The sequence below is a fragment of the Geotrypetes seraphini genome, chromosome 8 (genome assembly GCF_902459505.1).
Source record: "Geotrypetes seraphini chromosome 8, aGeoSer1.1, whole genome shotgun sequence".
NCBI lineage: Eukaryota > Metazoa > Chordata > Amphibia > Gymnophiona > Dermophiidae > Geotrypetes > Geotrypetes seraphini.
In genome coordinates this window covers 184722213-184749316 of record NC_047091.1, presented here as the reverse complement: position 1 = coordinate 184749316, position 27104 = coordinate 184722213, and positions in this window count along the sequence as shown.

The following is a 27104-nucleotide window of genomic DNA, read 5'->3' as shown; positions in this document are numbered from 1 at the left end:
TAAATAAAAATATATACATTAAAAGGACTTTAACAAAAGGAATCATTGTCTGATCGATTTTTTTTTTCCTTCTGATGATCTGAAAGACTTAGCTCCCTTTTTTTTTTTCTTCAAAAGTTGTCTTTTAAATCTGGACATTAAAGGTAATTAGATACCTAAAGACTTCCTCTGTCATTAGTTAAGACTTGACGAGTTTGCTTGGGTTCCTGTAAGGCAGGACCCAAGATGACACGCCTGCACAATCTCCAGCCAACGTACGCCTCACAGGTCTGAGGGGTTGGAGATGGGTTTAATTTAAAGATGAACCGCGCTTGGGCTGCCAAAGCAAATGGCGTGTCAGCTACGTCAAAAATGGATACTGTTTTGCAGATATATGGGGGAAGAGACAGAGGCTGCCGTGGCTATTTATTAGCTGGAGTGCCCTTAGATGTCAAAAGCAAATCCTTAGCCATTCCTAACCTGAGATCCTAAATCATCCAGAGAGACAGGATCAGCCTCAGAATACTGGTATTAGGCAAGGAAACAGGCCTGTGTACATAGAGATGCATCTTAAATTGAGAGGGGACATGATCGAAACATTCAAGATACTGAAGGGAATAGACTTAGTAGATAAAGACAGGTTGTTCACACTCTCCAAGGTAGAGAGAACGAGAGGGAACTCTCTAAAGTTGAAAGGTGATAGATTCCGTACAAACGTAAGGAAGTTCTTCTTCACCCAGAGAGTGGTAGAAAACTGGAACGCTCTTCCGGAGTCTGTTATAGGGGAAAACACCCTCCATGGACTCAAGACAAAGTAGATAAAGACAGGTTGTTCACCCTCTCCAAGGTAGAGAGAACGAGAGGGCACTCTCTAAAGTTGAAAGGGGACAGATTCTGTACAAACGTAAGGAAGTTCTTCTTCACCCAGAGAGTGGTAGAAAACTGGAACGCTCTTATGGAGGCTGTTATAGGGGAAAACACCCTCCAGGGATTCAAAAAGGGGAAAACACCCTCCAGGGATTCAAGACAAAGTAGATAAAGACAGGTTGTTCACCCTCTCCAAGGTAGGGAGAACGAGAGGGCACTCTCTAAAGTTGAAAGAGGATAGATTCTGTACAAACGTAAGGAAGTTCTTCTTCACCCAGAGAGTGGTAGAAAACTGGAACGCTCTTATGGAGGCTGTTATAGGGGAAAACACCCTCCAGGGATTCAAAAAGGGGAAAACACCCTCCAGGGATTCAAGACAAAGTAGATAAAGACAGGTTGTTCACCCTCTCCAAGGTAGGGAGAACGAGAGGGCACTCTCTAAAGTTGAAAGGGGATAGATTCCGTACAAACGTAAGGAGGTTCTTCTTCACCCAGAGAGTGGTAGAAAGCTGAATGCTCTTCCGGAGGCTGTTATAGGGGAAAACACCCTCCAGGAATCGTGGTCTATTCTGTGGTTTGTTGCAGCCTCTGATAATAATTGCATGTAAATATATTACAACAAGCTCATCAGTATTAAAATGAGCACTTTGATTGATACCCACATGATGCGCAAAATGAAGCGCTGGGTTTTAACGCTTCAAAATCTACGATAGGTCTGGAGGTGCCAGTAATGTTAAAAAAGCCAGCTTTTTTTTTTTTTTTTTTAAAGGGCACCGATATTTGCATCTGTTACACACACGCAATATCCAAGTTTCCAAGTTCATTCAAATCATACAATCCTGCACCAAGGGCAAAGCCTTCTGGGTGGCTTACAATCTAAAATCACATGCAACATAGAAGTAAGGCTTGAAGGGAGAACTACATAGAGGGAGAGGTAAACACATTAGGGGAAAACATTTGTGTATCTAGCAGAAAGTCCACCAGTGCAGATAGCATCCGAAAAAAGAAATGTCCTCATTTAAAAAAAAAAAAAAGTTGTGCCATCCCTCCCCACCAGTGATGGCCCCCTCCCAAAGACGGCCCCCGAACATTAAAAAAAAAAAATCAGCAGGAGGGATGTCTACTCCCTCCTGCCTCATCCACCCGGACCCCATCTATTAACCCCACAACCTGAACCAACCCTCCCGTACCTTAGAAACATAGAAACATAGAAAAGTGACGGCAGAAAAGGGCCAAGGCCCATCAAGTCTGCCCACTTTATTAACCCACCCACCATCCTAACTACCCTGTGAGAGATCACACTCTGATGTCCCATTCCCTCTTAGAGATCCAGCATGAGCATCCCATCTGTTCTTAAAATCTGGCACGCTACTGGCCTCGATAACCTGTGCTGGAAGCTCATTCCAATTGCCAACCACTCTTTCGGTGAAGAAGTACTTTCTGGTATCGCCATGAAACTTCCCGCTAGAGAATGACACGGGGAGCGATCCCCGCAGCGAACCGCTGCGTGGCTGCGGTTTGGCTGCGGGTTATGGTGACCTCATTAGCAAATCGCCGCAGACGCGGGGACAAATCCTTTCACCGCCCGCAAAAACGGTGAATAGATTTGTCCCCGCAGGCCAATGTCCCCCCTTCTAGGAACCGCTATTTACCTGTGTTTCACCTGCACGTTGCCGCATTGACTCCGCCCCCCAATATACTGGCTCCCCATTTGTCAGATCAACCCTTCCTGCCAATAGAACCCGCCCCCCCCCCCCGACGATCGCCGGCAGGAAGGTGCTCAGCCCTTTATGCCGACAGAACCAGCCCTCCCCAACGATCGCGGCAGGAGGGTACCCATCCCCTCCTGCCTACCCCAACCCTCCCTCCAACGGCCCTCCCGACGATCGCAGCAGGAGGATATCAAACCCTCCTGCCAGCTCCCCAACAGCCCCCCTATGATCACTGGTAGGAGGGTGCCCAACCCCTCCTGCCGGCCCCCCCCCCAACGGCCCCCTATATCGCCAATAGGAGGGTGCCCAACCCCTCCTGCCGGACCCTCCCCCAACAAACCCCGCCATCCCGAAACACCACCCTTAGTCTTACTTTCCAAGTTGGACCGGACGGCCCCTCACACGTATGGCCAGCAGGCTTGCCTCCGTCCAAATGAGGCGGGCCCGCCCCTCCCCTCCCCTGCCTAACCCACAGGATCCTAGGGCCTGATTGGCCCAAGCACCTAAGGCCCCTCCTATAGCGGGAGTGGCTTTAGGTGCCTAGACCAATCAGGCCCTAGGATCCTGTGGGTTGGGCAGGGTAGGGGCGGGCCCGCCTCATTTGGACGGAGGCAAGCCTGCTGGCCATACGTGTGAGGAGCCGTCCGGTCCAACTTGGAAAGTAAGACTAAGGGGGTTCCGGGGTGGGAGGGTTCGTTGGGGGGGGGGGTCCAGCAGGAGGGGTTGGGTACCCTCCTGCCGGCGATCTTAGGGGAGGCCATTGGGAGGACCGGCAGGAGGGGTTGGGTACCCTTCTGCTGCGATTGTCGGGAGGGCCGTTGGGGGGGGTCTACAGGAGGGGTTGGGTGCCGTGATCGCTGGGGGGAGGGGAGACTTGCAGCCGTAGCCGCGGTCACTATGCTAATCACGATTAGGTACACGATTTGGTACACGATTAGGTACACGATTTGCCGCGATTAGGTACAGCGGCCGCGTCTACTTACCATGTAGGCTAACATTGTAAGCATTAAAAGTACATGTCGTGTTTGTTTTTGTATAGTTATTAACTAATATTTAACTAAGTTTTAAAGTTTTAAAGAATGTTTCCTTTATACGTAAATAAAGAAAAGTATTTAAAATCGTACCCGTTTGAGGCTTTTATATATGCAGCGGTGACGGTGACGGGGCGGTGAATGGGGTGGCAGTGGCGGTGACGGGGCGGTGAAGGGAATGGCGGTGACGGGGCGGTGCAGAGGATGGTGAGACGGGGACGGGGCGGTGACGGGGACCAATTTTTTCACCGTGTCATTCTCTACTTCCCGCCCTTTATTTTCAGCGGGTGGCTTCTTGTGGCCGAAGGTCCTCTCAGAAAGAAAATATAATCTTCTACCTCAATACGACCAGCGATAAACGTCTCAATCATGTCTTCCCTCTCCCTAAGTTCTTCGAGAGAGTATAGCCGCAATTTGATTAGCCTTTCTTCGTACGATAGATCTTTGAGTCCCGAGACCATACCTCGGTGGCCATTCGCCACCGACTCAATCTTCAGTACATCCTTACGGTAATGTGGCCTCCAGACAGGCACCATTCTTTGTTGTGTTTGGTCCTTGAAAACTAACGGCAAGTCATTTTATGTTTATATCTCATGCAGTAGTTATCATAACTTGAGCAACAAAGCAATCAGTTCCACATCTTCAAAATGGCAGGCCTTCCCCATCCCTGTGTAGCCTGGGATGCACTGGGAGGGGCCTAAGGCTCTGATTGGCCCAGGTACTTAAGGCCACTCCCATCGGGAGAGGAGCCATCATCAGGGGGGTGGCATGACTTTTTTTTAAAATGGGGACAGATATTGTACCGTTGCTAGCTCGTTCAGCTCTCCTGCTCTGAAGTTCCCTCATCCCTAATTCAATCCTTCGATCCCCCCGCCACAATCAGATCCCCCCCCCCTTCTGATCCCCCCACTCACTTTCAGACCATACCTTCCAATATCCCAAGCCCTGATCATATCCTTTTATTCTCCCAACTCCTCCATCAATTCTCTCCCCCCCTCCTCCCATCTTCACTGGTTCCCCCAGTTGCCCCCTCCCACCTCCAGGACTTCTCGGGAGAAAAGATTTGGTAGTCCAGTGGCACGGAAGAGGATCAGTTACACTCAGCCCCAGCACTGTCTAGTGCTGGGTTTAAAATGGCATCACTAATCCCTAGTGGTAGTCTTGTGGTACTACTGCTAGGAGTCAGCCTTCCATATACTGTAAGGATGTAAATGTAAGGTGTTCCAAAACTGGGAAGGGATGTGCAAGTATAAAGTAGTCTCATACAGCAGAGCATTCAGAATTCAGTTAGCAAAACATTGTAGTCATCAATTAAAGAGACAATGCTCTTTGCTAGAGCAGTTGTGTATCTATCACCTTAAAAATAGGTTTCCAGTGTTAACAGTGGCCCAACAGAACAGATCTCCCACCCAACGTTTTGGTGGCCTAACTATTCATCCAAGGGAGCCACAAAAGCTCAGTCGGTGCCACGTTTGAGCAAAGTTGCAGTCATGCATTCCACTTGAGCTCCATTCTTTCTTCCCAGTGACCTTCAGGACCTAAAATTATCCCCAGTAGCATCCAGGCTTCCTTTCTAATCCTCCTGTTGCGAGCATATTATCTGTCAGTAAAACCCTCTGCTGCATGAACTATCCGATGATTTAAACAACATCTGAAATGGCTAAAGGCATCTATTTGCCAATACATAGTAACATAGTAACATAGTAGATGACGGCAGATAAAGACCCGAATGGTCCATCCAGTCTGCCCAACCTGATTCAATTTAAAATTTTTTTTTTTTTTTTTTCTTCTTAGCTATTTCTGGGCGAGAATCCAAAGCTTTACCCGGTACTGTGCTTGGGTTCCAACTGCCGAAATCTCTGTTAAGACTTACTCCAGCCCATCTACACCCTCCCAGCCATTGAAGCCCTCCCCTGCCCATCCTCCACCAAACGGCCATACACAGACACAGACCGTGCAAGTCTGCCCAGTAACTGGCCTAGTTCAATCTTTAATATTATTTTCTGATTCTAAATCTTCTGTGTTCATCCCACGCTTCTTTGAACTCAGTCACAGTTTTACTCTCCACCACCTCTCTCGGGAGCGCATTCCAGGCATCCACCACCCTCTCCGTAAAGTAAAATTTCCTAACATTGCCCCTGAATCTACCACCCCTCAACCTCAAATTATGTCCTCTGCTTTTACCATTTTCCTTTCTCTGGAAAAGATTTCTGCCATGGGCACCTCAAACGGTTGTGCCGATCCTGGGATAATGAGTTGGAAAAGCAGAGAAGGAGCCTAGAGGGAGGTGAAGCAAGTTGGCGACAGCCTTGAAACAGTTGAGCCGAGCAAGTGTGTGATAATACAGAGGTTTTCCCTCTTCACTCATAATCCTTCATCCCTTTTTTGTAAACAGGGTGTAAAGTAATGGCTTTCCCTTTCGTCTGAAGTCCTTACCAAGCGAGATTCATGCGGTGTGAAAGCGAATGGAGGGGAAGCAAAGCATTTCGAATGGCGTTTGAAGCTGGTGAACATATTTGCAGGTTGTGACGGGAGCGGCAGAGGAAGGCTGAAACCCACCTTCAGCTGGGACCACGTCTGGTACATTTAAAGAGACGCTTTAATCTTATTGAATATTTACTGCCAATTATCATTCCCAGAGTCCCCCTGAAAACATGGCTTGTAAATCTGAACATGCATTTCAATTATAATTAGGGCTTCCATTCTTACACCCCCATTTACAATACTGTAGCTACGGTATGAGCATCGGAGCTGTTACTGCCACGGCCAGCGCTAAAAACCAGTGGCATGTCAATCGCGCGCAAGCCATTGGCATGACAATCGCGCATCGACACCGCCGCTGTTTCCAGTGCTTTTATGGCTTACTGCTAGCATTATGAGGGGGTGGGGGTGGGGGGAACACCCCCACTATACTTAGAAATGCTCACGCTCCCGCTGGGAGGGTGTGTGGGCGGGGAGGAACCCCACTACACTGAAAACTCCCAAACAGCGAGAGAATGGAAGTTTTCAGTGTATTGGGAGGGGTTCCCCCTCCCAAAATCCCCCCAACGGGAGCGCGACCACATACAAGTATACTGGTGGAGTTCAACCCCCCCAACAAAACGCTACTGGTAACCCGTAAAAGCGCTGGAAATGGGGGTGCGCAATCATTCTACGCACAGGTGGCAGTGCGATGGTTTTGTAAAAGGGGGGGGGAACACATCCAACAGGCCAACACAACCCACCAGTGTGATGCAATCCCTCTTCTTTGTGGTCAGGCATGAAAAAATGGAAAGCTGGATCTTCTTTATTCGACACATGCTGCCATTTGATATTCTGCGAAAAATACAAACCTTCTGGTCACAGATCTGAAAATATATTACAGATATACTGGAAAACGAAATCCGACTTTCTATTGGAACAACACTCTCAACTTAACTTGACAAAAGACAAGGGAAGATTGCTGTCAGGGCTTCTCCTGTCTTTTTATTTTTTTTTTTTTTTTGGGGGGGGCAGATATTTTAGGTGTATTACACATGCAAAATATCAACCCAATTTAAAAATAAAACAACCCTCCCCTCCTGATAAAATGCCCCTCCCGCTCCCTTCCCAAACAAAAAAAAGCCCCCCCCCCCCGCCGCCACCCGCCACTTCAAATTATGGCAGGAGAGATTCCCACTCTCTCCTACCATCGGGCTGACTTCTGACTCCCCACCCACCAAAAACAAACGGCAGGTGGGATGGCAATTCCCTCCTGCCACCGGATGCCCCCTCCCCCCTGCCGGTACCTGTAAAAGTTGGGAGCAAAAGGGGTGCTCAGACCCTCCTGCTCCGAAGCCTCCCGCGACACGTCTGGAGGATTCTGAGGTGCCTGAGCCAATCAGGGCTTTAGGCCCCTCCTTGTGCATCACATGATGTACTGGGGCATGGCCTAAGGCCCAGAAGCATCGCAGGAGGCTACGAAGCAGGAGGAACTGAGCACCCCTCTTGCTCCCAACTTTTACAGGTACCAGCAGGAGGAGAGGGGAACGGCAATGGGGAGGGGCATCTGGTGGCAGGAGGGAGTCGGCATCCCTCCTGCCGTTTGTTTTCTGTTGGGTGGGGAGGGAGTCGGGAGTCGGCCTGGAGAGAGTGGGAATCTCTCCTGTCAGAATTTTAAAGTGGCGGGCGGCGGCGGGAGGCATTTTTTTGGTTCGGGAAGGGGCACTTTGTAGAGGGGGGGTATTTTTTTTAAAATCGGGGGCTGTTATTTTGCATATATTGTATAATACATGCAAAATATCAGTGCCATTTAAAGAAAAAAATTTTTAAAATCTGTTACCGATAGGTCTGCAGCAGTCGGTTTTTACTATAGTAAAACCCGATTCAAAATAGCCAACCAATTGTTAGTGAATCAATCGCTTGGCTATTTTGCATGGGGTTTTACTCATGTTGATGGCAGGATTGGATCGGATCGCAGATTGATAGGACAGCAGTTTAGTGAATCAGGTCGGGGGAACGATCGCAAAACCAGTAAAACTGATTTTGCGATCATCGGTACAGATCAGAAGGTTTAGTGAATCTAGCCCTTAATCTTGTCAGTATCTGGTCAGCAGGAAATAAAGAGCCAGTTGTGATTGGACACTAATCCTGACTTCTGATTGGACCTGACTTCCAGCTCCTATGGTCCACAAAAAGGGGAGATTCACCGAAGCTCTCTCCCTCTTTAGATCACTTGCCCATCTTGCTGGACTTCGCATCTGCACCCAAGACTCCATGTTCCACTCCAACTTTCTGCAACTGAAAAACCTAGCGGTGGAAGGGGGAAAAAAAATGTGACCACAGGAGCCTGGTGGTGAAGTGACAGGAAGTGACCACTCGGCCGTTACATCTGCATAAGCATTATAAATATTCTTGCTCTGTAAAGTAAAATTTGAATTCTTCCTTAATGCTCTGTGTATGTTCCAGTTGGCCCATGTGCCTATAGCCCCGCCCATAGGTGGGGCCTTAGGCCCCTGTCCAGTGCATCTCACAGTGCACAGGGAAGGGGCAAGCTTGACTCATTTTGTCGGAGGCGGGTCTGTTGACTGGACGGTGGGAAGACCCGGTTAGAGGGGGGTCCGGGGAGGAGTTATGAGGGGGTGGGGGGGGCCCTTCCAGGTGGGGAGGGGGCCCTTCCGGGATTGAGGAAATCTACGGTGAGGGCGGGGGAGTTTCCGTCAGCAGAGATTACGCACCCTCCTGCCGGTTTTGTTCGGAGGTGTTCCAGCAGGAGGGATTGGATATCCCTCCTGCCGTGATCTTCAAGGGAAGTGGGGGGTGTTCTGGCAGGAAAGATTAGGCACCCTCCTGTCGGTGATCTTCAAGGGTGGTTGGGGGTTGTTTCAGGCATCCCTCTTGCCGTGTTCATTCGGGGGGTGGAGGACTGGCAGCCACAGCTACGGAGGTAAACTTATCATGGCAGAGAGATCCCTTGCCGAAATAAGCTTAGCGGCCGCGTCTACTTACAATGTAGGCCAGCATTTTGCTGGCCTACATTATAAGCGTCTCCCACTGGACTAGGGAGATACATATGGCCGCCTAGGTTCGCCTAAGGTGACTTCCAGGGTAAATCATGCTCATGGTTAGCCTTAGGCGGGCATTCGGGCCTCCCTAGGCTCCCGGGGGTGCCTCCAATGTAGGCGGCCTGCCTAGGGAGCTTTTTTTTCTAAAAACGTGTGTCCCGATTGGCTGGTTAGACAGCGGTAAGATGCCTACCGCTGCCTTCTATTGGGGCACTGTTTATAGAATCAGGGCCTAAGTGTCTGCTAATCCAGAACTATTGAACTAGATGCACCTCACGGTACCCTATTGCTTTAGTCTTCTGTTCGCTGTTATTAATTGTTATGTGTCTGAGTTTTTTGTGGGTTTTGGTTTTGGGTTTTTATTATTATTATTTTTTTTTTTTTTGCAATAATCAAACATTTTAGAAAATATTCTGGGCGCAATTTGGACGTTTGGGGCTAGACATGTTTTAACAATGAATAAGTGTCAAAAAGGTGCCCAAACTGCCTCCCCCTTCCCCCACACACAAGGTCATTGACCTCCTCCCACTCCCCAAAGATGTGAATGAAACCGTACAATCCTGCCTGCATGATAGCTTCAGTACGGCTAGTTTTATTAGGGCATCAATCACATTCCTGGTTACAGTGGCGTGCGGTCAGGGCCTTCAAGCGATTCGCCCCACCCCCTAAAAGCCCTGAGGCCACTGTTCTGAATCTTATTGGTTGAGCAGGCAACAGGCAGAAGCTGCTCAGCCAATCAAATTCAGATCAGTACTGTTAGGGTCTTCAAGGGGTTCAGAGAATCCCCCAGCCCGAGAGACCTGCTTTTTTTTTGGGAGGGGCAGGTTACTTTTTGTTTGATGCAGGCTGCCTACTCAACAAATCGCATCAAGGAAAAAGTAAACAAAAAATAAAAAAGAGTTGGGGGATTCATTGAATTCCCTGAAAGTCCTCACCGCACGCCACTGTTCCTGGAGAAGCCTAGTGAATGGTGGAATCAGCTATAGAGATGGGAAACTCAGACCCATATTTCATTCGAACTACTACTCTTATGACGGAATCTGTGAGCCTTCCAAAATCCACCAAAATCCCACTGTATCCTCATATAGGTTTCAAGTTTTATTTTAAATTTGATATGAACGCTTACCGGTTATCTGAGCGATATAGAATTATTTTTTAAAAAGGGGAAATTAACGGACATGAACAAATACAATCAGACGTACACTAGACTTACTTCACAATCAGGAAAGCAAAGGGACAGAACATGTAGGGCAGCGGTCTCAAACTCCCGGCCCGCCAGGTACTATTTTGAGGCCCTCGGTATTATAAAGAATGATTCTTTATGGAAAACTTGTGCCTTAACTGACCGGCGGTCGCGTTCAGGAACATTGCCTGCCTCACTGCTGTAACCTCACGCGAGCGCTTTCATGAACTAGGTACAGTGGTAGAACTCGGCCACCGAAGCTGTGGTCAGTGCTCTTTGTGCCCTCAGATGATAGAGTCTGGGGAGTTTGTTCATCCTGGGATGGGCCGAGTGTTTAAGCTACGGAGTGCTTTCTGGTGTCTGCAGCAGCCACTCTCTCCTCCTCTCCCTATTGGCTAAGGCTCTTAACATTTGCATCTCCTCTTCCTATAGGCTAAGGCTCTTTACACCTGCATTGTGATGTCATAGAACTTTCTGATTATAGAAACATAGAAACATGATGGCAGATAAAGGCCAAATGACCCATCATAGAAACATAGAAACATAGAAGATGACGGCAGAAAAGCCCATCAAGTCTGCCCACTCTGCTTACCCACCCCCTGCCTATGCCCTAATGACCCAATTTCCTTATCTTGACCCTCGTAGGGATCCCACATGGGCATCCCATTTATTCTTAAAGTCTGGCACGCTGTCTGCCTCGATCACCTGCACTGGAAGCTTGTTCCAATGATCAACCACTCTCTCTGTGAAGAAATACTTTCTGGTGTCGCCATGAAATTTTCCGCCCCTGAGTTTGAGCGGGTGCCCTCTTGTGGCCGAGGGTCTCTTGAGAAAGAAAATATCATCTTCCACTTCGACACGTCCCGTGAGGTACTTAAATGTTTCGATCATGTCTCCCTCTCCCTACGTTCCTCGAGAGTGTAGATCTGCAATTTGTTCAGTCTCTCTTCGTACGAGAGACCCTTGAGCCCCGAGATCATCCTGGTGGCCGTCCGTTGAACCGATTCAATTCTGCGCACATCTTTACTGTAATGTGGCCTCCAGAATTGCACACAGTACTCCAGATGAGGTCTCACCATGGCCCTGTACAACGGCATTATGACTTCAGTCCCTGTTCTAAGCTATATGTGGGACATAGTTATCGTCCCTTTAAGACTCGATTAATTGAGCACAGATCCTATCTAAACACCCGACGTCTGGAGGAGCCTTTGGTGTTGCACTGTTTGGAGGCTCACCAGGAGTTTGGGGCACTGCAGGGGCACTGCGATCGAATACATTCCATACCCAGTTCGTCGTGGAGGTTGGAGGCGTCAGTTCCGACAGAAGGAACAGCCGTTGGATCTATACGTTGCAATCGGTGTATCCTGATGGATTAAATGCCCAGACTGAATAGGCAGCATTCTTCGGCTCATGATACAGTCTGATTGGTGAGTGGTAATAGGGGCCGGAGCTCTTGAAAAGTTTGTCAGCCTTTGACTGTGGTGTCTCTTTGCGCCAGAAGTGATTTAGAAAGTGGAAGGGGAGCCTGATGTGCAAGGTGTGTCCTGATATATTGCCTGTGATGCAGTGGAATTGATACCCCTGACGCAGCAAAATGGAGATTTCCCCGTCGGGTCAACTAGTTGCAGGGTCCAGGTGTGAGAGCAGAGATTGTGGATGCTTGGAGAGAACCTGGACGCCATCGGCAGCTAAGTTTTTTTTGTTTTGTTCTGCTCAATATGCAATATTAGTGACTGTAGTGCTGAAGTGCTTATTCACCCACAATATCACTGTTTGGAGTTTTTTTTTCCCTGGCGTGCTGAATAATATGGTGACATTCTAGAGGCTGTTACAGTGCCTTTTTTCACCGTGTGTGTAAGTTCACATGTGTATGTGGTTATCTTAATGAAGTGGAGTTTTTTGCCAGATGAAGCAGAACTGAGGCTTTTTCTCCACTTTTTTCTATGTTTTTGTGATCCACTTGTGTTTGAGTGAGGCCTTTCAGTGGTGTAGGGTCCCCTGTCAATTCCATATAGGGTACTGATTAGAGTAAATAGACAGAATTTATCGCCATTCCCATCCCAGCGGACGAAACTATCCCCATGTCCTTCTTTAAGGAGAGAGGGAAGAATCAGAGTATGAATGGGCCCAGCCACTGGCCCTCAAGCCTTGCATTGAAGAATGAAGGACTGAGGTTGAGATGGACACTAAAGAATGGGACCTAGGTTGGCCACTGTTGGAAACAGAATACTGGGCTTGATGGACTTGGAGTCTGTCCCAGTATGGTAACTCTCATGTTCTTATATGAGTCAAGTCTAGGACATTCGATCCATTGTGACATCATTGCTGAGGTTGGCTCTTACGGATTGGTGGAATGACGCATTATGACATCACAATCTCAGCTCTGGAATGTTGCTACGACTTGAGTTTCTGCCAGCCTCATAGATTATGGCATGGGAACAGAATTTGCGGTTAACCACAGGAAACTATCCCCATGTCATTCTTTGAGAGGAGAGGGAAGAATCGGAGTATGAATGGGCCCAGCCACTGACCCTCAAAAAGAATGCTGGTGTAGAAGGACTCAGGATGAGACACTAAGGAATGGCACGGGGTGGTTTCATGCAGGTTTCCACAGGGACAAATTCTATCCCTGTGTCATTCCCTAGTCACAAGGAGCAGCTCCAGGCTTGAACCCACAGTCTCAGGATGCTCAGGCTATGCTCTAACCACTAGGCCATTGATTTACCTCTTCTGAATAGACCTCTGAGCTCTGATAGTTTAAATAGGGAAAACGCTCACTGCATCACAGTGCCCTGCTTTTTCCAATGTTCTCCCCTTCAGCTTTTCATAAGAAACTTATGGAGGAAAAGTCCATAGTCTGTTATTGAGAAAGACATGGGGGAAGCCACTGCTTGCCCTGGATCGTTTGCATGGAATGTTGCTACTCTTTGGGGTTCTAGAATCTTGTTACTCTCTGGGATTCCGGAATCTTGCTAGTCTTTGAGATTCTGTATGGAATGTTGCTACTCTTTGGGATTCTAGAATCTTGTTGCTCTTTGGGATTCCGGAATCTTGCTATTCTTTGAGATTCTGTATGGAATGTTGCTACTCTTTGGGATTCTAGAATCTTGTTGCTCTTTGGGATTCCGGAATCTTGGTATTCTTTGGGATTCTGTATGGACTGTTGCTACTCCTTGGTTTTTGACCAGGTACTAGGACCTGGATTGGCCACCGTGAGAACGGGCTACTGGACTTGATGGACCACTGGTCTGACCCAGTAAGGCTAGTCTTCTGTTCTTCTGTTAATCTACTCTCTAATATTTCATTGCACTTTCCCACAACCTTAAAACTCCTTTCTGTTATGAGTAGAGATAGGCGAACCCCTTTCTCACATTTTTAGCCAGTATGTCACTTGATCTTGCATAGTGCATAAGGTTCTGCTTTGTTGTAATATGACATGTGAATATGTAAGTTTTGACAGAAGGTATCTGCTTTATGATGTCTTCAGGTACCTAAAATCTTTCCGGAGCAGGGATGCTGATTATTCCAGCTGCCAAATGATAGCAACTAAATCAGATACTCTAAGGCAGGGGACCTCAACTCTGTCCTCGAGACATACAGTACCTAGCCAGTCCGGTTTTCAGGATATCTCCTATGAATATGTGCTTGTCAGCTGATCCCGTCTTGTGCCGAACCCTGGGTCCCTGCTCGAGTCATGCTTAGTTTACTGGTAGGTGAAAGGTGTTTTAATGATTTTGGTGAGGTTTTAGTGTGAATGAAAGGGAATGTATGGGAATTATTTTGTATTGTAGGTGAAGTTGTGATGTTGGTGAGCCTTGAAGACGCCAGGTGGCGAAACGCAGTCTTGTGTTGAGCTGAATGCTTTATGAATTGAAAAACAGGACCATCATAAGGACAGAGAGGCCTGCCGATTGCGTTTAAGAAACTGTGATTTTCATGTGCTAGACTGTTGCGCAACTCAGTTTGAAGCCTCTCGGACTAGATGATCATGGACTAATGAACTAACTAAGATCCAGTTTTGAATAAAAGTAATCACAATGACTGTAGTATGTGTGTGAAAGTTGAGAAGTGAGTGTGAGTGTGAGTGATGGGGACTAGGTTCACTGACTAAATGATTCTGATATTTGTTAATAAATTAAATATTGGTAAGTTGTAATGAACTGTGGGAGATAAGATTAAAATAGAATTGATTCAGATAATACTTGTTTTTATTAAATATTTAATAGCTGGTTTTAAGAATTTGAGTTATCAAAAGGCAGCTATTTAATTAACTGGAAAAAAAAACCCCAAGCTTAGGCTTTAGGTTAATTTCAATGAATATGCATGAGATACATTTGCATAACATATCAACATAAAATTTTATTTGTATACCTCAATACACAATGAAGTTCGATGCGGTTAACAGGAGTTAACAGAAAAAAAAAATCATCCATAAGAGGTGCAGATACAATTACAAGTAAGCTAGGAGTATAAATAACATAGGGCCATAGTAAGGTTGGAGTTGGATACACAACACAACTAGGGAAATACAGGAGAACTCAAGAAGTGGTCTCAGGACAGGTCTAGATACGGAGACCCGAAAAGGATAGGAGAGGTGGAGGATGTAAGAGTTGAAAGTGTCGTACTTACGGTTCTTACTCTTGAGGAGCATGAGAGACACGCGAAGAGGGCACAAGGTTTAGTGATCTACTAGGAATTTGTTGAACAAGTAGGTTTTTTGTCTTCGCCTGAAATGCGTGGATGACGAAGACGACGCTATAATGGGGAATAATTCCCGGCTGGAGTGAGCTGCTCGATAGGATCGTAGTTTTGTCACGTAAGCTTTCTTAGGTTTTCCTTGCAGGGAGGGGTAGGCGAAGATGGAGTTGGAGCGTAGAAGGTGGGCCGAAGGGGTAAACTCAAACAACAAAGGCAGGGCATGCAAATCTATCTCATGCATATTCATTAGGGATATGCTGAGAACCAATCTGGCTGGGTGTGTCCTGAGGACTGTTGAGAACCCCCCCGCTTTAAGGGATATGTACTAAGGGCATTAAGGGCTTCTTTTACGAAGGAGCGCTAGTGATTTTAGTGCACGCACAAGATTAGCGTGTGTTATACCGTGCACTAGCCGAAAAATTCCCGTCTGCTTAAAAGGAGGCAGTAGCAGCTAGCGCGCGCTATCAGAGCAGGATTAATTCGTCGAGGGCCCCTAAGCACCCAAGTATATCGGGCTCCCTGCCCCGCCCCACCCCACCATGCACCCAGGCGGAAACAGGAAGCTACATCAGAGGGAAGCTTTGGGCAAGCTGCTACGCTTGCACAATTACAGTTCCCGTTGCCTTTCTTACCTGCGTTGCTTGCTTGTCTTACTTTCCGTCGATGGGGGGGGAGCCGCGTTGCCGATCGGGGGAGTCCAAGTTTCAAGTTTTATTACCATTTGATGAATCGCTTATACATATTTTCTAAGTGATGTACAATTTAAAAAGCCACTAGATAGTGGTCTCACATACAATTGGGCAACCAAAACAACATACAAATTAAATAAATCAACTAACATTTTTGCAGTCATATTAAAGACAAACAAGATTAAAGAACATAAGAACATAAGCAGTGCCTCTGCCGGGTCAGACCACAGGTCCATCCTGCCCAGCAGTCCGCTCTCGTGGCGGCCCAAAACAGGTCAAGACCTGTCTGAATCATCAGAAGGGGCTCCCTTGCCACCTTGGTTTCCCATTTAAGTCCTGCCTTCCTATCGAAGTCCTAGCCCTCCGGTCTTGCACATGCACGACCTGGTTGGTTTATACTCATTACCTGTTTAACTTCCTATACTTGTGTTACATCCCAGCTCCTCCCTCAGTATCCCACGATCCCTTTATCCCTCAGGAATCCATCCAATCCCTGTTTGAATCCTTGTACCATACTCTGCCTGATCACTTCCTCCGGTAGCGCATTCCAAGTGTCCACGACCCTTTGGGTGAAAAAAAAACTTCCTTGCATTTGTTTTGAACCTGTCTCCCTTCAGATTGAAGAAGGAAAGGGGGGAAAAGTTACAACTTCATTCTATATTGGAAATTACATAGAAGGAAAAAAACGATAGGGAGGGAAGGGGGTTAATGTGTTTGCTATCCATATCAAAATGTCAAGGGTCCAAGATAAAGCATATTAAACAACAAAAGCGTCTTGAAACAAAAAAGAGATCTTTTTCATTTCTAACATAATGAGGCAGTGAATTCCACAATTTAGGAGCCATAACGGAAAACATATCATTTCTTCTTGTGCCAACGATTTTTAAAGAGGGAATTGTTAGTAAATTTGAAGAAGATGATCGTAAAGAACGCGGGGTATTGTTTGGTTGCTGATCGTGGGGGGGGGGGGCTCGCGTTGCCGATCGATGCTGGAGGGGCCCATCGTCGTTTGGAAAAAACAATGTTGATACCCTCCTTCATCGGGCCCCCCCCCTAACCATTTCGGGCCCTAGGCACGTGCCTATTTGGCCTATTGGTTAATCCTGTCCTGCGCGCTATTCCACACACTAAGGCCCTAATGTATCTTTGTAAAAGGAGCCCTACGTTATTAATGTCTGGTTAACAGGCTACCACAGAGCACCTTTAAGAGTTGTGCAGTTAACCCATGCATTGCTGATTTTTTTAAGAGGGGGGGCCTATGATGGGAAGGGAAGTGAGTTAATGCTTTATGACTAGAGGATACAGCAAAGTTATCATGGGGGCACTTACAATGTCCTAAATTAGAACATAAGAGTCGCCATACTGAGACAGACCGGAAGTCCATTAAGCCCAGTCTCCTGTTTCCAACAGTGGCCAACCCAGGTTCCGAGTACCTGCCAAAAACTCAGAGTACAGCAACATTCCAGAACTGCGACTGTGATGTCATAATGCCTCGTTCCACCGATACCTAAGAGCCAACCTCAACAGTACTTGGAGAGACCCCCCCCAGGAAAGAGACTTGGGAGTACTGGTTGACAAATCAAGGAAGCCATCCGTGCAATGTGTGGCGGTGGCAAAAAGGACAAATAGAATGCTAGGAATGATTAAGAAGGGGATCATGAACGCATCGTAGAAGGCTATCATACCGCTGTACCGCGCCATGGTATGCCTTCGCCTGGAATATTGCATCCAGCACTGGTTGTCGTACATGAAGAAGGACATAGTGCTACTAAAAAAGGGCCAGAGAAGAGCGACTAAAATGGTTAAGAGGCTGAAGGAGTTGCCGTACAGTGAGAGATTAGAGAAACTGGGCCTCTTCTCCCTTGAAAATAAGAGATTGAGAGGGGACATGATCGAAACATTCAAGATAATGAAGGGGATAGACTTAGTGGATAAAGACAGGTTGTTCATCCTCTCCAAGGTATGGAGAACGAGAGGGCACTCTCTAAAGTTAAAAGGGGAATGAGTCCGTACAAACGTAAGGAAGTTCTTCTTCACCCAGAGAGTGGTTGACTGGAACGTTCTTCCGGAGGCTGTCATAGGGGAAAACACCCTCCAGGGATTCAAATAGGGGGAAACACCCTCCAGGGATTCAAGACAAAGTTAGACAAGTTCCTGCTGAACAAGAACATACGCAGGTAGGGCTAGACTCAGTTAGGGTACTGGTTTATGACCTAAGGGCCGCCGCGGGAGCAGACTGCTGGGCACGATGGACCACTGGTCTGACCCAGCAGCAGCAATTTTTATGTTCTTATGTGATGTCACAATGGCTGGACTGTCTCATACTTGGCTCACATAAGAACATAAGAGTCGCCATACTGGGACAGACCGAAGGTCCATCAAGCCCAGTCTCCTGTTTCCAACAGTGGCCAACCCAGGTCCCAAGTACCAGGCAGGAACCCAAAGAGTAGCAACATTCCAGAGCTGAGATTGTGATGTCATAATGCCTCATTCCACCAATGCCTAAGAGCCAGCCTCATCAGTGATGGCACAATGGCTGGACTGTCTCATACTTGGCTCACATAAGAGCATAAGAGTTGCCATACTGGGACAGACCGAAGGTCCATCAAGCCCAGTCTCCTGTTTCCAACAGTGGCCAACCCAGGTCCCAAGTACCTGGCAAGATCCCAAAGAGTAAAAAGTGCTCCCACTTAGAGTCAAAAGTAAGGAAAGGTAAAACAAAACACAGAAACAGTGTTAAACTGCGTGAGACCATGTGGTGGCTACAGTTTGATGCCACTATTGAACTAGGCCCAATTTAAGCTGCGAGTTTTGAGAGTTCACCAAAATATAGGTACTGACGACATAAATCCCCTGGTGAGCGTTGGGAGCTTTATAAGAACAGCGGTAGAGTCTACATAGACAGATAAGTGATCGCCCTAGCGTATTCTCTTAAAAGTGGTGTGAAGATGAGAATGGTTTATACCTATGGACCACCCTTGAACCTTTTTTTTCTGGGGGGGACTATGTACTTCGGCAAGAAAGTGTTAGGGGAAGAGAGCTACATGATTGAAGGCTTGGATTTTAAGATCAGGACCTGGAATAACTGGGTGTTATAGGAGGCCCCTATGATCCAGTTCCAACTTCCAACGAGCATTTCTGATGTCTCTCTCCCCACGTCTCTCGTGTGTCTGAGGAGCCGCTGAAGGGTTCTCGGGTTCCACATGATACTGGGACTATTACAACAGGAATAGCACATGACCTGCAATTAAAACTAGACAAGGGATAAAGACTGTCCTTTTCTTGGACTACCTCAACTGAAATTATGAGGTTGACAGAGAGAGGAAATGGGAACTTTCAGGGATGCGTGTAAATAGATTATTATTAGTTGAAATGGCCAACCTCCTTAGGAGGTATGGAGATATAGTGTATTTAGCTGCAATAGTAAACCTAGTGTGAAATGTGTATATGCGTAGGATGATTGATTTAGTATAAACATGTATACATAAGTAGAATGATGGATTATGGCATAATCATCACGGTATTGCAACACCACCATAGAGCTCTGTGTATTTCAGTAGAGAGCCCATGCATTATAGCACCTCAGAGTAGCTCTTTGTAACTCTGTACGGTAACATCTCTACAGAAGCTCATGTAAACCGCTCTGAATTGACCCCCCCCCCCTCCCAGTCATTAATAGCGGTATAGAAGCTTTCAATAAACATAAGAATAGCCTTACTGGGTCAGACCCATGGTCCATCAAGCCCAGTAGCCTATTCGCACAGTGGCCAATCCAGGTCACTAGTACCTGGCCAAAACCCAAAGAGTAGCAACATTCCATACAGAATCTCAAAGAACAGCACGATTCCGGAATCCCAGAGAGTAACAAGATTCTAGAATCCCAAGGTGCAGCAACATTCCATGCTACCGATCCAGGGCAAGCAGTGGCTTCCCCCCTGTCTTCCTCAATAACAGACTATGGACTTTTCCTCCAGGAACTTGTCCAAACCTTTCTTAAACATTAAAATTACAAAATGAGAAAAGAAACCCTAAAATGTGCCGCATTCAGTCTGGGTGTAGCATGCAGGAAAGATCCTCGTTTTACTGTAGTTTAATAAACAGACACCTAAGGCACATTGCAATTGTACAAATATACTGCGTTGTCAACTTCTGATTACCCATTCACCTCTCCTTTTGTCCCTCTGTCACTCCTTCACCCCCACCTCACTCCCTCCAGACTGTGCTTTCCATTCTATATTTTGATATTTTGTCATCTTTTGATCATAACCAACCTGAGGAAGGGAGCTCTGCCTCCAAAGTTTTTCTCAAAATGTATTGTTAATCCAATAAAAAAAAATATCCTGGCTTCGATAATAAGATACTACTGTAAAAAGAGAGAGAGAGAGATTCCATGCAACTGGGATATCAATGATAGATAAATATTAATATAATACTGAGAATGTCACAAAAAGAAGAACTGATAATTTATCTTTGTTGTGGTGTTATGGGATTGATCATGGTTCTGGCTACTGGTCTTACTCATTATGGTGTAGGGACCTGGATATTCACAGTAGGTTTACAAATTGTCTACCTGAGGTGTCATTGAGATTGTAACAGTTCCCCATTAACTAGGAGGGCCTGCTGAAAAGTTCTCAACCCAACCAAGAAGAGGAGGACATGGGGCCACGAAACTTACAAGATATTCCACACTTTTCTTGACACTTTTCATTTTATATCATTGAAACGAAAAGCGTCAAGAAAAGTTTGGAGTAACTTGTAGGTTTCATGGCTCCACGTCATTCTCTTCTTGGTTGGGCTGAGAACTTTTCAGCGGCCTCTCGTATTGTGATGTCATAACTCCTCATTCCACCAATGCCTAAGAGCCAGCCTCATCGGTGATGTCACAACGGCTTGGTTTCCCTATACGTGTGCCCATTTACTAGATGCATTTGACTCTTTGAAACGAAAAGTGTCAAGAAAAGTGTGGAATAACCTGTAAGTGTCATGGCTCCACGTCATTCTCTTCTTGGTTGGGCTGAGAACTTTTCAGCGGCCTCTCGTATTGTGATGTCATAACTCCTCATTCCACCAATGCCTAAGAGCCAGCCTCATCGGTGATGTCACAACGGCTTGGTTTCCCTATACTTGTGCCCATTTACTAGATGCATTTGACTCTTTGAAACGAAAAGTGTCAAGAAAAGTGTGCAATAACCTGTAAGTGTCATGGCTCCACGTCATTCTCTTCTTGGTTGGGCTGAGAACTTTTCAGCGGTCCCTGGTAAAAGTTTGCCATGTTGGTCAAGAGTAAAGCAGAAAGTCATAATTCACAACTGCAAGTCAGAAGAACTTTCTTATGCAAACCTCCAAGCGAGTGACCAATAAGAAATGAATTGTCCATTTTGCTATGGAGCCAATTAATGTCTTTTGCAAGAAATGTCGATTTTGTTATATCCCCCGGCTGGTTTATGAATTTCCTTTGCTGCTGTTACTGAGATACACAGATGAGCCTCAACAAAATCGTAACAAGGGTTTCACGAAGAATGCGCCAATGCTTTATGGAAAGTTCACTGAATGTTTCTCGAAATATTATATTTAATAAATAAGCAATGCATTTTTAAAAGGACAGTCATGGCAACATTGAATCACCATTTGTTATCCATTCATATTGATTGGTAGAGAAAGCAATCTCGTAAGTGGCTGACGCCCAACTGGAGCAGATTTTGAGCTTTCCGCCTCTAATTTACGGTCAGTCTGCTCTTGCTGGTCTGCTGTGCAAGCCTACCACAACTTCAACGCGACCTCTTGACCTCGCCTCGATTTAGGCCTATGACATACCCTGCCGCAAAATGTGACATCTTTTCAGCTCGGGTGTATCACAATCGCCCACTTCTCCTGGTAAGAATATCTTTCGGCCAACTCATTCGCCTAGCCACACTTACAGCTTTAGGAAACACAAGGATTTCGAGAAGTGTTGCCAGACGTTTTCTTTCAGTTGCAAGAATTTGGGGAAAACGAGTTTTGGTCTGAAGAAAAGTCGTGGCTTAAGAAACGCACGTGGTAACGTCCAGAAGGGGATAACAGCAGCTCTGCTCTAGCTTTTAAGCCAAGGCTAACCTACCTTTAAACTTATATTCTGCTTTACCTCCTAGATTTTAGCTCTACGGGCTCAACTAAGGAGGAAAACATCTTCATTCTAAGCCAGGGGTGTCCAATGTCGGTCCTCGAGGGCTGCAATCCAGTCGGGTTTTCAGGATTTCCCCAATGAATATGCATGAGATCTATTAGCATACAATGAAAGCAGTGCATGCAAATAGACCTCATGTATATTCATTGGGGAAATCCTGAAAACCCGACTGGATTGCGGCCCTCGAGGACCGACATTGGACACCCCTGAGCTACAGTGTCAGAACAATTGCTCGTGCCTACTACCTGTGGCAGGGGTAGGGAACTCCGGTCCTCGAGAGCCGTATTCCAGTCGGGTTTTCAGGATTTCCCCAATGAATATGCATGAGATCTATTAGCATACAATGAAAGCAGTGCATGCAAATAGACCTCATGTATATTCATTGGGGAAATCCTGAAAACCCGACTGGATTGCGGCCCTCGAGGACCGACATTGGACACCCCTGTTCTAAGCAATACGTCTCTCCTTTTAGGGCTCCTTTTACTAAGCCACGTTAGGGCTTCAACCTGTGGCATAGCGTGCCCTGCATTGCCCCGCGCACATTGAGTTGGCGTTAGTTCTAGAAGTGTAACGCGTGGTAATTTCCTGCGTGCACTATAAACGCTAGCGCACCTTAATATTTTACGTCAATTGACTTGAGGCCTGTAAAAACACAGAAGCTCTTTCCTTTGGGACATGTTGGACTGGAAGCCATCCTCCCTATGTTTTTCTCAAGAAATCACAAGGTCTAATTGTCACCAGTGATAACTGAATAAACCGATATGAAAAGATAACCTTAAAACTTTGTCTTTGCAACACTGTAATCTGACATAGAAAACAGTAAAGAAATTTCCATTAAGCTCCGTAGGCTAAACATTTTAGTTTATTATTTGGGTTATTATTTCTAAGTTTCCACCCGCTTTAATCCTATTTTCTCTCCTACAAAGAGTTCGCAATTTTCGACTTTGAACTCGTCTTTGGAAATGCAGCGTCTCAGGGGATCCGATGTACTGATAGATTTAAATTTGATGTGTAATTTATTTGGGGGGGGGGGGATGATTCGTTGTCTAGTTATTGGCAATTTTCTGGTGTTTCCTTGTTGCGTTGCTGGTAATATTCTGTCATCGGATTTTTTTTTCCCCAAACCTCCCCTTTTAATAGGAAAAAGATGTTCAAATGCAATGCATCAGTTTAGGGGGGGATATTCCAAACTAAAAGAAACTGAGATTTAAGCCTTTTATGAGCGTCGTCTCTCCCAGATCAGTTCTTAATCCGCTTATTTCAATAAAATTAACTTTTATTGTAGCCAAAACAAGAAATCTTCATATGGCGTCAGCATGTTCTGTTGATTTTTCTGCCGGGACTTACGTTAAATGTAAAACAGAAAAGCATGTTAAATTGAAATTTTTCTTCCTAGGTTAAGAAAATTATTATTTTTTTTCTACAAATAAAATACAGCTTCTACAGGTTAGGTTTTTCCTGTTTTCCGAGTCAAATTTGCGGTGTTGAGTAAACTTAGGGCTTCTTTTACTAAGGTGCGCTAGCATTTTTAGCGCACGCTGAAGATTAGCGCGCTAACCTCTGTGCTACGTGGAAAATACGCCAGCTCTATGGAGGCATTAGTGTGTAGTGTGCGCGGCAATATAGCACGCGCTAAAAATGCTAGAATTAGGAGCGGTGTAACAGAACAAAATGATGTATATTTAAAAACAACAACAACAAAAAAAACCCTCCTAAGCGTTGAACCGCATAATTCAGTAATAGATGTAATTAAAATTAATTTGTTTTTTGGAAAATCGTGATAATTTATTCTTCAAAAAAAAAATTCGGTCTTGAAGAAAAAAAAAAACCCATTAAGCAGAAAAGTACACAAAAGAACGACTTATGTGAAATGTTTTGCTACTTAATATACTGCAGTGGGAAACCAGTTTTAGAAAGAAATCTACTTTGGGTTTTGCAGTTGCAAATGGATGTCATTTATCGTAGCTAAAATTTTAAGCGATCACTGGTATCCCCTGCAGAGTCCAAATAATTCGAATAAAGGCATAATCGATTAATAACCCAATCGGCTTGAGTTCCTGCATTCCAAATCGATTTTAGTCATTCCAGATCACGCGAAGAAACCTTGAGTATGAAGATTTTGCGTCTCTTCTCTGTAAAGGCGAGTTTCGGGAAATATAGGGGTTCAAAGCCCCGCACTGTTCCAGGATAATTTGACATTGATTTTGTTAATATCTCTAGCCATACACATCCCCCCCCCCCCCTCCAGATGAATTTAACAAGGACCATTTGGAACTATTTAAGCGGGCCATCACTTCACTTTCTTCTCATTACTATGAGTAACCTGTCAAAGGATTGTGTTTATAATAGCAACCAAATGTAGTTTAGCTATTAAGGAATCGTGATTCTATCCATGAGCCTTTTATGGATTAAAGTTTGGCCTCTTAGGGAGATTGCCATTTAAAAAAAAAAAAAAAAAAGCATGTCAACCTACTTCTCAGTACGACGGCCATTTGTCTTCCTTTAAAGAGCAACATTTTTTCCAGATGGACCTTTGTGAACCGGAGTCTCCTTTCGATTTATACATATTAGAAGCTACCAATCCATGCTGAAATCACATTGCCTAGCCCTTCTACTTATCGCTTGTAAAGCGTAATGAAGTACAAAGCGCTGTATACGAGAGATTTCGTTTTAGGACTGTTGGAAAGCAATTGTGAGGGTTTTCTTTTCTTCCGTCTTTAAACGTTGTCTTGTTGTTCCACAAACTTAATAGCCATATTTAACAATAAACTGTTTAGTTGTCTTTTTTTAATATAATTTTCAGGATTAATTAAGGTAAGTTATCTTTCTCTTCTTTGTTTTTAAAACTGTGGATCTCTACCCTTACCGGGGGGGGGAGGGGGGGGGGAAAGCATCTGGAAATTTGCAGAATTAGCAGACTCAACCCATTTTCCTCTCCTTTGAATTATGTCTCTGCAATTTCGTTTTCATAATTACCAGAGTGGTTAGGTAAAAAAAAAAATAAATTAAAAAAAGCAAGTTAAACAAAGTAGTTTCTATCGAGAGATATACACTAAACCAGCGAGTTTCCAGTTTTTTCGTATCTTAGGAAAAATCGCTTAAGAAAACCCTGGAAACGCGTATATAACGTCATTGTTTAACTTGCTGGGTTCCCCCCCCCCCAAAAAAAAAAACAAAAAAAAAAACAACTTTTCAAACCACCAATAAGTAAAATAAAATCCCGAATGCACTCAGGCAAAAGCTTTTGAAATTTACCCAAGAGGGCTGATTTCTTATTTCTTAGTCTAATCAACCTATAGACTTTTCTGGAACATTTTTGGAAAGGTTTTTGTATTGAGGCCTGAAATCCCAAACACAAGTCATATGCGCAACATCTTTTAACACAATTTAATTTCCCCAAAACATTGTGGATAATTAGCATAATAACAAGTAAGGAAAAAAGACGTAAAGAATTGACTCCAGACTCCTTTCGAGTTAAATATTACATAGAGACCTTAAAATATTGGATCCAGCTCTTAAAACAACAACAACAAAAAACACTGGGTAATAAAATCTTGATAAATAGGGCGTTATGAGCAAGTTCATATCTGTGGTGGAAATTTTATCTGTGCTCCTAAGTACGCATTTCTGTTTTTCATAACGATGTCTAGGTTGGAAAGTTGTTTAAATAGAAACCAAGTTTGAGTCTAACTCAGCCATTCCTACAATGTTTCATTATGCAAAGCAATTAAGCTATGAAATTAAAAAAAAAAAAAAACATTTAAAAACTATTACATTTTTTTCTCCTCTAGCAGAAACTATTTCTATTGCATGCTGGGATTTGGAACGATGACTTTTATGACCAGAATGTTCTTATCATAAGACCTGCTTCCATCGGATGGAACACCTTGGGACCTGGAAAAGAGACTGTTGCGAGTGGAATGTTTTCCGAAGTGGATTCCACTTTCGCTTTCATACCCTCATGTCTTTATCTGTTTACATGATGCTGCTGGATATATAAGTTTAAGAAGGGAAAAGCCAAGTCTTTCCCCAAACGGTTCGATGACCTAAGGAAAAACAAAGGCGAGACAGAAATGAATACGAAGCTTTTCGAAAACTCCCCTCAACACATAGGGCTCCTTTTACTACGCCCGTGCTAGGGCTTTAACACGCGGAATAGTGCATGCGCGCTAGACAGTAGTTCTAGACGCGTAGCGTAGGTTTAGTGCGTGCTAAAATGCTGCATGCGTTAAAAACGCTAACGCAGATTAGTAAAAGGAGCCCAAAAATTGAATTGTGAAAAATGCGACTGAATTCCCTTCAGTACAATGCAAAAGAAGCCATTAAAAAAAAAATAATAATAATAAATTTAATATAAAGAGCAATTTTTTCAATATAAATTTTCTGGCCAGTGTCGAATATTTTCAATTGTGTTGGCCTACTGGAGCTGCATGTAGATTAACCGTCATCCGCCCTCCCTACCTTACCTCTTTTTCTAGATCTAGAAGGGACTTCAGACTCGCTGGTATGGAAAGATGGGGACCTGGGAATGTGGCTGTTAACAGCATTCCTCGACATAGTCCTGGCCTAGGGCACATGAGAGGCTGTCAGTTGAGCCTGGGGCCACTCTTTCGGCCTGAGCGTGGACTTAGTGAACCACTTGGACTACCTTATCATCAGAAAAAAGAAATAATAAACAGAACCGACTTCCCCTGGAGCATAACTCCAACGTGGCGCTTCGCCAAATCATTTCATAGCGAGAAAATACAACCTCTACGCTGCAAAGTTTTCTCACAAATTTTCGATACACAATAATGCATTTGCAGTAAAGGATTTGGGAGATCACGTTTCGAGTTTTATTAAAACTTGATATCATCGCCTATCGATACATTTCTAGGCAAAGTACAAGTACAGTAAAACCTTGGATTGCAAGTACAGTAACTTGGTTGTCAGGTGTTTTGCAAGACAAGCGTAACATTTGATAGACCCTGCTATTGTGGTATTAATACCAGGAATGGGATGGAAAACAGGAGTGTGTCCACGCTCTCGTCACCTCGCGCTTAGACTACTTCTCTTGGGCCTCCCTTGCGCCCATCTCTCGCCTCTTCAATCTGTTCCAAATGCTGCTGCGCGACTCATATTCCGTAAGAGCCGCTATTCTCACGTCACCCCTCTCCTCAAGTCGCTTCATTGGCTCCTTGTTTAAACTCCTCCTGCTGACCTACAAGTGCATTTGCTCTGAAGCCCCCCCCCCCTAAATATCTCGCCTCACTTATCTCCC